The sequence below is a fragment of the Arvicanthis niloticus genome, chromosome 13, assembly GCF_011762505.2.
Source record: "Arvicanthis niloticus isolate mArvNil1 chromosome 13, mArvNil1.pat.X, whole genome shotgun sequence".
Taxonomy (NCBI): Eukaryota; Metazoa; Chordata; class Mammalia; order Rodentia; family Muridae; genus Arvicanthis; species Arvicanthis niloticus.
The window spans coordinates 58,534,381-58,548,533 of record NC_047670.1 but is presented as its reverse complement, the minus strand read 5'-3'; the positions used below and the strand labels follow the sequence as shown (position 1 = coordinate 58,548,533).

At 53.5% G+C, this 14,153-nt stretch overlaps 1 protein-coding gene across 2 annotated transcripts in view; it reads right to left on the bottom strand.

The window, feature by feature from the left end:
- The window catches only part of Mpped1 (metallophosphoesterase domain containing 1), a 76,744-nt gene extending 71,010 nt beyond the window's left edge, over positions 1-5,734 (bottom strand). The window contains exon 1 of one of the 2 annotated variants that reach the window (XM_034517110.2): positions 5,639-5,734. The gene's annotated coding sequence lies outside the window, so the exon portion shown is untranslated. Of the gene's footprint in view, positions 1-866; positions 1,298-5,638 lie in introns of those variants that run through there. The other variant, XM_076911763.1, reaches the window with a different exon arrangement.
- Positions 5,735-14,153: the final 8,419 nt, after the last annotated feature.

The following is a 14,153-nucleotide window of genomic DNA, read 5'->3' as shown; positions in this document are numbered from 1 at the left end:
GGGTTTGAAGTGACCGGCACCTGCAGCCTAGCCTGAAGATCAGAGTTCTGCCCCACAGATGCATGGTGGAAGGGTGGAAGGCCTGAACCTACTACCACAGGCTGCCCTCTAACCCCCACGTGTGACATGGCATGTACACACACGCACATACACACATATTTTAAAATGTAAAAAATAATTTTTTTAAATAGAAGGCATAGCGGTTTAGGGAGGATTTTTTTTTCCTTTTTCTTTTCTTTTCTTTCTTTTTTTTTTTTTTGAACCATAATCTCCACACTAGCTCAAAAATCACTTTCAGCTGTATAGCCTTTCCTTATTTTTGTCTAAGCATTAAAAATATGCCATTGACTAATTGCTAAACTGAAACTATCATAGAGGGTATAAAAATAAAATAACAAAAAAAAAATGCAGAAGAATTCAAAGGAAGGTAAAAGAAACAGCCCTGTGACGGGGTGGGGTGGGGTAGGGGAGGTGCAGCTCAGAGCCTGCCTCACGAGGTCCTGAAATAACTAACGGGGCCTGCATCTGGCCTCTCTCTGTATCCACTGCGTGCCTGCATTGACAAGAACCCTTGGCCGGCAACTGGCACCCAAGGCCTGGCAGACGAGCTGAAGGAAGAGCCGAGCGACTGCAAAGACCCACAGATGGAGTGAAAAGAGACCCTGCGCTCCAGAGAGGATCAACCACAAGTGACTTTTTAAAGCATTTACCACTTAAAAACCTTTTAGCTAGGCCCATGCTGAACGTAGGGCTACAAGACTTTAAATATCCCTTTCTAACTCCTCCATTGCCCCTCCCCCAAGTCAGTGACACTTCCTTTTCCAATTATGTACTTTTATTCCAGAACCATCGAGAGCGTTACTTACTGGATCGTGTCCTGGCTGCCACAAATAGCTGCTCACTTATTCCCTTCACTGGAGACACAAATTCCGTGGGTTCACCAAGCTCATCTCCAAATCCAGACTAGTCTCCACTCCCACCGCACCCATGGGGACCGGAGATGGGCAGAAGCCGCACGGCTCAAGCAGAGAAAGAAATCACGTCTACAAACCAGCGCTCCACTGCATAAGCGACTGCAATTCTCGGGACTTCCATATCATCTAGCAGATCCACAATTGTGCAAGGAACAGAGAGAAGACCCATTTCATTTTTTTTTTCCCTTTCATACAGTGCTGTTAGTTATCAAAACAGAACTCTTAGAGGCCTGAGCATCTGCAGGGCTGTGACCAGAAGCTGCTCGGTAGCGTCTCCAACACATGCACAGACACGCACGCACACACGTGCACACACACACACACACACACAAAGGGTTAAGTGTGTAATAGTCAGCACTGTATCATACACACGCACACAGCTCACACTCAGTACTTTAGGGTGTTGGGGACATACGTGGCTAAGGTGGAGGTGAGGCACGGAGGTCTTAGTGTCTTGACACGCAAATCCGATTTGCGAAGAAAGTACGTGTGGATTGAAGGCTCTTGTGGAAATCTATCAGACAAACGCCTCTGAGGAATAACCACGTCAGCACTGTCAGGAATCCACGCAGGAGCCTTGGGGTGAAGCGCTGTTTCAGAGACAAGCTCGGGTCTAATTTTTCTGTGCTCATTTGGGAATTTGCAATTAAGAATTAAACTTCTAAAGTGTGATCAATTAACTAATGTGCCCAAATGACAAACCTACAAAAGGCAAATTCCGTTCTCCACTCCCCTACTCAGACAATGCAGGAAGCCAGGGGTGGGCGTGTCAGGGGGAGAGCACACTGGCCTTTTCCACAGATGCCGAGTGTCCAAAAGCACTTTGTTACAGAGGAGCGGGCACCATGCAGGAAGGGCTTGCATTTCTCAGGTGTGGTGCATTCTGCAGCTTTGCAGGCTGTAACTTGGTAAAATAAAAAAAAAAAAAAAAAAAAAAAAAAAAAAAAGGCAAGAAGACGAAATGGAGAGGAAGGGAGTGATACGCCTGTTGGAAATGGGAAACAGACGTCATTTTCTCCTTAGAGCAACGGAATGAGCCCGGTGGTGCTGAAAGTCTCTCCTCGTGCACCAGTGCCTGGCCTCAAGGCCTCTCGGGAGAAGGGATGGAAAAGGGAAGGCTGCAATAGGCAGGTGATCTTGCAGGTGTCTGTAGGGTAGTGAGGAAAGGAAACAGCCTGGATACATGAGATCAAACCTACCAGAAAGAGGAGAGAGAGAGAAAGAGAAACAGAGACAGAGAGATAGAGAGACAGAGTCAGAGTGCATGAGTGAGCTAGCTTCCCTATATGTTGAATGACCAGGTTCTGACATTTTACTGGCCAAGTTCATGGAAGAGAAATCCACAGATAAGACCCCTAACCTCAAGTCACTATTTGCATTCCAAGCAAACGTATAATCTTGATTTGTTAAGGTTTTTTTGTTTGTTTGTCTGTCTTTTTGTTTGTCGATTGGTTTTTGGTTTTGTTCTTGTTTAATGAAATTGGGGTTGTCCCGTAAGTGTTGAAAATAGCACAGAGCATAATTAAGCCTTCTTTCTTTAGAGGAAAAAAAAAATTGAAGTAAAGGAAACCATTTGTGTCAGGGCATACTGGCTGGCCACGTCACCAAGACTGCCACCGTGAGCTGAGTGACTCTGGAAATGCTTCTGCCTGGTGCCACCTCCAAAGAGGGGCTTACTTTCTGGTCATTTCTTCTTCTCTTTTTCCCTAGGAGTTGCTTTGTCTTCTCACTTCTTAATCTCCTCTTCAGACGCAACCTGAACAATATCAGCGGCAGTCTCTGTACGGCACTAGCAGGCAATGTGGTGATGACACACACCAGGCACCAGGATGCAGGGGACGGCTTTCCTCATGCCTGGCGCAGCCCACACTAAATGGTCCTTGCTTCAGAAAGTACCACCTTTGCCTGCTTTTCTCCCTGGACCCTGAGCATCAGATGTATCTAACCACAGAGGGTACAAGCATTGTAGTAGAAAGGAGACTCCGTGAGCAAGCCTGCTTCTCACCTTGAGGGGCCAGCTACTTGGCTCTGTGGATGGGGACATGTCTGAGAACCTATTTCTGGGCCTGAGCCCCAGAGAAGCCGCAGCTACCGGTCCCTTCAATTCTGAGGTGCAGACAAAGGTTGAATGGACAGAATCCCAGGAACAGGAGTGTACTGTAGGGCGGCCACATGCAAAGACCTTTTTTTTGTTCTGGTGAGGGAGGGTTAGTGGGAGAGACGTGTCATGTTATCACTTCAAGAATTCTGACAGACAGTTCCGGGATAAGGGAGAAACTCCACCCTTAACTGCCTGGCGCACTGGGGACTTGAAAGGCATTCACTAACCTCCGCTAATTGCATGTTTTTCTGCGTGTCATATTTACTTGTTGGAAGTCTCGCCTGGCCCATTCATTTCCTCTGCCCCACTATTTGTGATCGCTCACAGGCCTGAGGTTGGAAGAGTGAAGGCATTCAGAGAGACTAAACGCTGACTACCTTTTGGCAATGGCGTCCTCCTTTCCATAGGTCCAGAACCTGCTGATCTTACCCCCGACCCTACCCCATCCTCCATGTGTTCCTTCAGTGAAATCCAGCCTCCACCCTTAGTTCTTAAGACAGAGAAGGTGAACAGACAACCAGCTGCCGCTGCCTGGGTGGACCGGTAGCAAGTTCAAGAGGGAATGAATGGACTTGCTTTGGATGGATGAAGCCCATAGCAGCCCCATGGCTAGACCGAATATTTTTATGAAACTGCTTTACTTGAGCTCCACGGATCTAGCAGTATCTTCCTGATACAGACTGGGCCCTTTGAGGCATGCTCTCATTAGCCAGCTCCTACATTAGCCTAGACCTGGTCCAGTGGTGCCTAAATTTGAGGCATCAGCCTGGGTGAGTGTGAACGGCCCTGACCACCACCCCACACAGTGCTCACATCTCAGCTGCCTCACCCACACACCCCCTCACCAATGCGAAGGAATCTAATTCACTCTCCAGACCCTCCCAAATTCCTCAGGCTGAGGAGTAAAATCAGGAGGCATCCCTACTCAGAACCATTTCCGAACACATGATAATGGATGTTCAAGACTAAACATTGTCTTTTGCGCGGCCATGAGCCAATTAACACTCTTCCAACTCTCAGGAAACTGGAAGAGACGCAACCATTTCACTGAAATCCATCTTGAGCAAAAGGGGATTTTATAAGTGTTGAGGGGCTGCCACTTGGAAAGCCAATTTGCAGGGAGACGGGTGGTGCACAGATTAGTATGCATGCTCCCACAGAGCAGTCCCCTGCAGACTGCGCCTTGCTTCAGACGCCTCCCTGTGACCACCAGCTCCAAAGCCTAGTGTTCTCCCCCTGCCTGGGTACCCTGCCCAGATGGTCTCCTAATGCCTTGGCTTCTAGCTGAGATACAGCAGTCACCTCAAAGCCTGTCCAGCCTCCCCCAAGGCATTTTTAGTCATGTGCCAAATACTACTGAAGTTGTTTTAATTTTCCTCTGGCCAAGGCCAGTTGGGGTGTTAACATGGTTACTGCCTAAGAGATTCCCTGCACCCCCCCCCAACATCTCCCTAATGTAACTGATTCCTGCTAGCGAGTCTGCCACGACCATTCATAAACCGGCAAGGAACCCAACCATTCAACGGTGCCTCACTTTTGTTCGCCGGGTTTAATTTTTATAATTGTTAACAGTTCGTTCTCCTCCCAGCCATTCAGGGGAAGAAGGGGAGGGGGGTGCAATTCTGAAAGGATGCTGAAGGAGAGAGGACAGTCCAGTAGTGAGGATGAGACAACCCCGCCAGACTAGCTGGACAGGGACGGCATCCAGTTCCAATGCGTTGTGTCCTGACCTCAATGAACCACTGAGCCTGGGCCCAGAGGCCAGGAGGGGATGGAAGACAGTGAGTCTCCAACCCCTACAACTGGTCTCCTAGGCTCTTTCACACAACATCATTCCTCTACCCCTGCCTGAACCCAAGGAGGCTGTGTTTGAATTCTCTCTCCTGTATCATGTCCCAAAATAAACACACAGAGGCACCCTTCGACTTTTAGCTCGGGCACTCCATGAAACACTGTCCTGAAGGACTGGGTGCTGTCTGGTTAGTCACTGAAGCCTCCGAGGGGGCACAGCAGAGAGCAAGAAGTGTGTTGAATGAGTGAAGGGAGGATGATGGATGGATAGATGGGTGGATGGATGGACGACACATGGGTGTTAGTGAAGTTCCCAGCAATACCCAGCAAAAGTAGCCACTTGACCAGCATCCGTCCCCCTCCTCCTCACCCCTCTCCCCCAAGTGTCAGCAGAGGCTGGCAGCACACAGTAGGCTCTCCACAACAGGAGGTAGCTATTGTTACCACCCCCCATTATCACTTGCACCCCACCAGCCCTCTCTCCTCCCACCGGCTACTCCAACAGCAGCCAGCGGCAGCCGGCCAGCCTGGGAAAAGTTTCGCTGACCGCGCGGCCCCGGCCGAGCCCCCTCCCGCCAGCACCGGCCCCGCGGGCTGCGCAGCAGCGGTGGCCGACCGGGGGCCGCGCGCCCCAGGCAAGGCAGAGGCGGCCAAAGTAACTTTGCGGGCGCCGCGGGGCCCCCCGGGTGCGGGGACAGGGTTCCGGCCGCGCCCCCTCTGACCCGCCGCCCGCGCCCGATCTGCGCGCACTCCCGGCCCGGCCGGGTCCTACCTGGCCCCGGGCTCCTCTTCGGCGGCCGCGAGCAGCAGCGCGCGCGGAGGGCGGCGGGGGCCCGGCTCCCGCGAGGGTGGCGCGCAGGGGCGGGGGCCTCTGCGCCGCGCGGCCGAGGCTGCGAGTGGGAGCCAGACTCCTCCTTCGCGGGGCGGGGGGCTCCCCGCGCCCCCTCCCCCTCCCCCGCCCGGCTCCGCGCCGCCCCGGCCCCGCGCGCCGCCGCGCCGCTCCGCCCGCGCGCCCGGGCCCCGCAGGAGCGCGATCGCGGCCTCGGGCCCCGGCCCCGCGCGCCCTCCCGCCCGGGTCCCGGCCGCCCCGGCCGCGCCTGGGGCCTCGGCGCCCTCCCGGGCCCGGAGCCCGCATCCCGCCGCTCAGGGGCCGCCCCGCGCCCTTTCCACGCAGCCCCTAGCCCCGGCCGCCGAGCGCCTGGAGAGGGGAGCGGGGCGGGGCGCCCTCACCTCCGGAGCCGCGCGCCGCGCTAGGCACCGCGTGCAGGGGCGTGCGTGGCTCCTTCCCGGTACCCGGGCACCCGCTCCGCGACTAGGACCCCAACCTAGGGCCACCAGGGTGCTCTGTCCCTGGAGAGACGCGGACACCTCCCCCCTCCCTCAACTGGATCAGGCCGGGGTCCTCCCCCTGAGACCCTTCTGACTTCTGGTCTCCCAGCCTGGCCTCCTGGGTGGCCCACAGTGGCCTCACCTAGAAACCCAGAACGGGCAGGTAAGCCAGTCTGGGAGGCAGAGGACCCAGCGCTAGGTTTCCTGGAGACCCTGCCCCAGGAGGCAGAGAGGATGAGACATATAGATCTCTCCAGTGGGAAGTTTGAGAGGCTAAAGACCCCCTTCCATCCCAGACCAGGGTAAAGAAGAATCCGCAGGGCCTAGCATGGGCAGGAAACAGGAGTCACTCTGGCCTGAGCCTCTCCCTACCATGGAAGTTAAGAGGGAGGCCCACCCAACAACCCTTAAAAAATGTTTGTGGGTCCTTCTACTTGCTCATCACAGAGCCTACCATCTCTCTCAGATGGTTAGGGTCAGACCCCCAAGGACACTTCAGCTGGCACTTTGGGCTTGGGTTGCTCTGAAGGAGAACCCAGTCTTGTGAGAGAAGCAGAGGGAGATAAGGCGAATGTGAGAAGAGGGGACAGCCACCTGGGTGGCTTCCTGAAAGTGGAGATGCCACATCAGGTAAGATCATGCCCAGGGTGGAAAAAAAAAAATAAACCTTTTAGGTAGAGGCTGGTAGAAGCCAGGGCTCTGGCCAGGGTGGGATGGTGAGACTCTGTGGAGTTAGAAGAAAAAGAAAGAGAGAGCGCCAAGGAGGTGAGGTTCTTGGGCTCTTGCCTAAGTCCATGGAGTTCATTAGGGTGTTGGGAGCCCTTGAAGGCTATGGCCAGGCTTTGCTATGACCAAGCTTGTGCTTTGAGAGGGTTCATCCTGGCATCCCAGTCAGGGAGTGGGCCCAGTTGGGGAGAGGCAGAGAAACTGATGGTGCAAAGGTTTCTCCCAGTGGGATCCCATTTCTCTCTCCTACACTCTGCAGAATTCACCCTGCAGACCCCTTTCTGCCTAAGACTACAACACCACTTTGTGCTTCAGAGAACAGCCCTGCCTACCTGAGAAACAAGGTTGCAGCTTAGCAGGCTCTCCCCGCTGCCTGCCAAGGCTACAGCCTTTCGGGGACAAGAGCAGAGACAGGGGGCATTCTTGTGACTGTTGTCCACCAAAGGCTGGATTCTCCCAGAGCTCAGCTCCCAAATACCATCTCTTGCTGTGCATCTATTGAGTACCCACTGTATGCCTGGCACTCCACCTGCTTGGAACCAAGTGTGAGCCCACTACTAAGGATCACCTCAGATCCAGGCACTGAGCTTGAACATACCCAGCCTCCCCTCCCAGTCCAGGCTGAACCCTAGAGGTCAGGCCCCAGGATTGATGCTGTATCCACGAGGTCTACTAATGATCAGTGAATGGCTCTAAATGTTGCAGGGATGAGGAACGTGAAGTGGGCAGGACAAACCACAGGACAGACTCCCTCCTAAATGAACAGCCCATCTGCACAGACAGCAGACATTCTGCGTAATGGAAAATTTACTAACACACTGGTCTTGTTCATGAAGACTGATAGAAACAGCACCCGATTCTCACTGCTGAACCAGCCTGGGAGGCTCCTTCTGATGGGAAGCATTTCCTAGGTGCCTACTGTGTGCTGGAGACCCAAGGAGAGGAAATGAAAGTAAACTCCCCCCTACTCAGTCACCTCCGGTCTCTTTCCGCCAGCCTCAGTCTGTCTGGGTCCTGATGCAGACCTCATCTGAGACCTCTATGCTCAGAGACCAAGAAGGAAAGAGTAATCATAGCCATGGAGTCCTGCCCCCCACCCCCAGTTTGCTGTACCGTGACTGCTCCCCAACTCCTGAAATATGCCTTGAACACAAGTTCAGATTCTTGCCCTGCCCCTTAAGGCTGTCACTCAGAACTTTGATCTCTCCTTCAGTACAGTTCATCAATGGCCTCTGCCTCAAGGACAGTGCACTTGGTATGCAGTTGGCACCTAACATTGTAACAGTTGCAGTGCCGTAAGCTTTAGGTACCAAGTGTGGGCATCTAAATTCTAACCTCGGTTTTTGCTAACTTGTCTGGGACCTTGGGTATTCTGATGTTTCTCTAAGTCTTCATTTTCTCATCTTGAGGAGGAAGGGCTATGACAGAGAACTGGACAAGGTAGGGAGAAGACCCTGGGGGCTCCCTGTACTCATCTCTAGCTAGAATTTCATGGTGAGCCAGCGAGACGTCTCAGCTGGGAATAGTGCTTGCTGCTAAGCCCAAGGACCTGCATGGTGGGCAGAAGGATAGAACTGATTCCCATAAGTCATCTCTGACCTTCCATATGTGTACTGTGGCACACACACACGATAGATAGATAGATAGATAGATAGATAGATAGATAGATAGATGATAGACAGACAGACTAGATAGACAGATGACAGACAGACAGACAGATTTAGGATTCCTTCAGACCTCTGGGCCCCCTCAATACCATAGTACTAACCTCATGTGACCCATGAAAAGCTAGGTGGGAAGCAGATGGGTGTTTCTGGACAGGGAGGCCACCCCTGTCATATACAGAAACTAAGAGGTCATATCCAATGGCTCACAAGGAGACAGGTCCTGGCCACTGATGCCCTTGGAGTCCCCACTTGCAAGCTGCTGATGGATGGCTTTGAATGTTGGTACTTCTGTCCTCAGGCCCTCCGTGATGTCTGAGTTCTCTGTGGCTGTTAAGGAACTTTCCCAGCTGTCTTATAGCCAGCTTATTTTTGCAACAGTCTGGCATGGATCCCAGCAAGAGGAAGCCTCCCCACAAAGGGGAGGAAGCCTCAGTTGATGGATTAAAAAACTCGGGGCAGGGGGTGCCCCAAAGGTTTCAAAACCTGTCCAGCTAGTAGAGAGTCAAGTTGTGAGGCCAGCCTTCATGGTACTGTCACGCTCCACCGTCCCTTCTATTCCGTTCTGCAGTCTGGTACCAGGTAACTCCTTCCTGTGTTTTTAAAGCCCCCACCTTCCCAGTCAAGTTATTTGGGGCTCAGCTGAGCTGTCCAGGGTCCTGGCTAGGCCCAGCCCCTACCACACATTAGCACTCAAGGCCTCGGTGGCCATTTCTGAAAAATGAGAGCAACACAGAGCAAGCCAGAACTCATGGCTAACCACAGTCACAACCTGGGGGCCTGGCAAAGACACAAAACTGGAGAAACAGGGCCATCGTACTGCCACTGAATAAGGAACCCTGGATAGTGTGGCTTTGAAGCTAAGTGTCTGCTACTCCCTGTTGACCCACTGGGGAACACAGTGAGGGCAAAGAAGAGGTTGCAGAGTGCCCAGGCTCACAAGCCGAGAAAGGGGTATGGAGAGAGAGGGGAGAGGGAGGGAGAGGGAGAGGGAGAGGGAGAGGGAGAGGGAGAGGGAGAGGGAGACGGAGACGGAGACGGAGACGGAGACGGAGACGGAGACGGAGAGGGGGGAGAGGGAGGGGGGAGAGGGAGAGGGGGGACAGGGAGAGGGGGGACAGGGAGAGGGGGGACAGGGAGAGGGGGGACAGGGAGAGGGGGGACAGGGAGAGGGGGGGAGAGGGAGCAGGACTGAGGGGTGCAATCTGGGTTCTGGGTGGGGTAGCTCTTGAGTCAGTCTTTCCAGAGAAACAGCACAAGGGGTCGAGTGATCCCAAGGCTGCTCTGGGAAAGGCTGTGAGTGCCCGCAGGCTCCAAATGTAGAACAAAGTGTCCCCAGTCACACATGGCTGCCGTGCCTCATGTGACCCTGCTGACCCCAGAGAAAATGATTTTTTCCTTCTTTTTAGAGGAAGATGCTGAGCCAAGGGGAGGAGCTTGTGGCCGCCTGTGTACTCCACAGTGCCCCAGCTCTGGTCTCTCCTGCCCTCCACTCCAGGGAGGGTCAATGGGGCAGGTAAGAGGACCAAAGGAGGACACACAGGTCAAGTGGCCGTAGCTAAGGTGCTCGGTATTACACATCTTTGTCTCTTGGGTCATAGCTCTGGGAGGCCATCCCTTGGCATCTGCTCACCTGGCTACCTGTCTACTATTCATTAGTGAGGGTACACACACGCACGCGCATGTATACACACACACACACACACACACACACACACACACTCACACACTCACACTTAGGACATCAGTATCCTCCATCATCTTCAAGACCAAATCCTATGTGGATGAGTTAGGCCACCTCTTGAGCCTCTGGGAACCTGCATCCACTCTGCCTGAGCCTGTGAAATCTGAATGGGATTTGAAAGCCAAGAGGGCATCTGGGCAGGCCTGGCATCCAGCACCACCAGCCACCAGGAATACCCTGGAGCCAGTCCCTGCGCCACACAGTGCTGCCCCACCCTCTACTGCCAGAAGTCCCTTTCACCACCATTCTGAGGGAGGCAATAGAACCAGCTGGGGACAGCCCAGCCTGAGGTGTCAGACAGGCTTGAGCCTGCCTCTGAGTCCTGGGCCAGGCACTCTTGTGTTGTCTCACCTGTAATAAGATGCCTGTCTCATAGTCTGTGCCAACTGTGCCAGACACAGATTTCGAACTGCCTCAGGCTCTCTCTTTCTCCCCCAAGCACCACAGGGAGGGCCCCAGGAGAGCCAGCAGGGCCTGCCCAGCCCTCCCTGTCGCTGCAGCCCTGTGCTAGTCCCTGTTGGACCCCTGGCTCCATTCCCTCCATCCAGATGGTACTTAGTGAGCTTAAAACTCCCTAAGATGGGTCAAGAGGGGGCCCCCAGTAAGCACCCTACTTTTAGAGGTTTCTGAAATGCAAAATGGGGTCTACTGGATAGCCATTGATCTGGAATGAGAGAGGGAAAAAGAAGAGCTTATTCCAGGAGGGTCAATGAAGCTAGAGAGACACAGGAGAGGCCAGAGAAGTCTAGCTGAGCCACAAGGAAGGGAGACCTATGCCTCTGTGTTCCTGCAGGACACACTTGCTGTGGACTCCATCCCTCGTCCCCAAAGCCCCTCCAGAGCTGAAGTGCTATTCCAGGATCTCCCTGAGTCTGCTTGTCTCCAGGATCCTCTAACTACCCTACAGCTACCCCTCAGTAGCTTGGGTTCACGCCCTTGGTCTGTGTCTTCTCTGGTGAGAGATAAGTCCCATCAACCTGGAGCTGGCTGAGACCAAGTGCAGCCCTTGCTGGGTCAAACTGGCATGTGGCAGTCATTCACATTCTAGTCTGAATGGTTCCTAGCAACAGGTTTGGATCTGAATTGAGAGAAGTGGAAATCGGGAGGCCCTTGCACTCCAGCCCATGCTAGCCTCACTGCACAGATAAGGGAAACTAAGGCACAGTTAAAGAAAACCATGTAGGATAGGACCCGTCCATTCCCAGGTGAGAGTGGGAAACAAATGGCCCCTGAGGATTTCAAGGAATTTCAGGGCTGAAATGTGTGTTTTTCTCAAAGGCCCTGATGCCACACCCAGCTTTAATTCACACAGATAATGCCAGTCTTACAGATGAGGTCAGAGAACTGAGTAATAGAGTTAAATGGGGTCCCTGGGGACTCTTATAACCTCCCATGCCACCCCACATTTCCCTAATGTGGTGATGCCATGGGAAGCTAAGGGGAAACAAATGGGGTGTGTTAGCACATGGATGAAACACTGAGCTCCTCACACTCCCTACTGTATCAGCCCACTTGTCCAGCCCACCATGGAGCAGCCCCTTGACTGTTCCTATCATAGACCTCGTCCTCATCCTTATCTCCAGGTTGCAGAGGACACACTGGCCCCAGGAGGATGGACTAACCCACGATCGTAGGCAGTAGCCTCCAAATCTTTGCTTGCATCTTCTATGGACTCCCCATGGACCACACATACCCTTTCCCAATCCTGGGAGTCTAGAACCCTTGTCTGGAGAAGCACTCACTGCTAGAACTACTGTATCCCGTGGCGTATAGTTCTCTGCTTCATCCTACACCAGAGGGATGAAACCAGACAGGGACTGCAAGAAACCCAAGAGCAGAGACCAGGGTTGTGGCAATGTTCCCTGCTTGCCTAGCCTGCATCAAGCCCTAGGTGTCTTCTCCTGGCACTGGAGGAAGAGGAAAGAGGGAAGGAAGGACAGTGGGAAGAGGAGGGAGAAGAGGAAGGGAGAGAGGAAGAGAACCAAACAAGCCCAACAGGTGTCTACAGCAGACATCGCTAATTGATCCCTGTAATTTCTTCGATCAAACCAAGGGCACCACCATCATTCCTGCCCAGGGCTCCAGGCAGCCACTATATGGGCCTGACACTGGACACAAGGTCCACTTGGCACTCTAACAAGGCCAGGGTTTTCTAGCACAATCTTACCATTCTACACCTCTATCTGCTCTGGCTCCGCTGGATCATACTCAAAGCAGGCCCAGAATACCAGAACACTTGACTGAAAGATCTGCTTGATGACCTCTGGGCACAGAGATACAGAGCTGTCCCACTTCGGATGGACAGCCGCTGTGCCCAGGCCAGACCTGAAACCCCTGCTCAAAGATACTACCCCACTGTCTACCACACAGCTTTTCACATCCAGGGGAGCCTAGGGAACATACCTGTCCTATGAGGCCTCCCAGAGACATTGCCCATGGACTTGAAGGCTTTTACCCCAACTATGCAGGTACAAAGACAGTCTCAGAGTCACCCAGTGACAAACCAGGGCTTACCATGAGGTAGGCTCCAAACCCTATACTCACACTTTCTATGGGGTCCCCATGGGTCACACACTCACTTCCCCAATCTCCTTGGTCACTTCTGGGAGTCTCCTGCCCTCAGGGCTTTGTTCTCCTCTTCAAATGGCCCTCCTGCTGTGCCCAGCTGAGATGCCACCTCCCAAGAGCCACTTGTCAAGCCATCAGCTACTGTTCATCACTCCAAGGTGGAACAGCTGCAGCTACCTGACACAGATCCACCTCTGGCCACTGCACAGTCCAGAGCCAGCAGGGCAGGCACCAGGCCTGGGCACATGTCTGCAGAAGGTACATGTAGAGAAGCAGCCTCAAAGGTGGGTAGAAACTCAAGAACTCAACAGAACAGACCGGAGGAGTTAGCTAAGGTGCTAAAGTGGAGCCAGTTGGGGAACTCGGGGTCAGTCAGGACAGCTTCCCCTTTGAGTCAGCCTGGGTCCCAGCCCAGATTCACAGGTACTTTGGTACCCAGAGAGATTCCACTCCCAGTCACCCTAGGTCAGCACTTAACAGCAGAGGGCAATGAGGGACAGGAATGGGATATCCTTGGTTCTTGTTCTTATACTGGTAACTCTTCTTAATGGCTGTTTTGATTCCTGGTGCCTCTATTCTGACTTTGGCCCTCAGAAGCAGCTGGGGGCTGGGCAGGAGGACATCTGACCCACAGAGATCCTAGTGACCTTGAGACTGTTCCAAAGCTATGTTAACAGGATGAAGAGAGACTATCTTGGGCTCTAAAGTTCCCTCATCCAGTCTCTCCATCTCTGAGCCTTTACCTCTTCCTCTGATGTAGTCTGAGTCTTCCTGGCCAGGCTGGTGATAGACAGTAGGAGGTGATGGGGGAGGGGTCTCTAGCCCTTCCCAGCCCCCTCCTCCTCCATTTTCCAGTAAGAAAGCAGCAAAGGCCCTTGGAAGGAGGCAGGCAGCTGAGTGCCCTGCCTATATCCCCACAGGCATTTGGCAAAGCTCCTTACCGTCTGCCACTTTAGGGAGTGATGGTAGAACATGGCAGTGCCAGGATAGACAGCAGCACCAGGCCTGTCAGGGGAGGAGACAGCCACACGGAGTCTGCCAGAGGGAGCTGGCCAGGGCTACCTCAGGTCCTGGCCAGCAGCAAGGGCACAGAGCCACTGGGCAGAGGAAAACTTGTAGTCAGAAAAGGAACCACACTGAAGAAGCTTATGGAAAGAGGCTACCATCTGGGAGGACGAGTTCAAGGAAAGCATTCTGAGGAGAAAGAGCTGCCGCTCTGAGCCCCCGGTGCTGTCAGTAGCCACTGGCATCAGGTG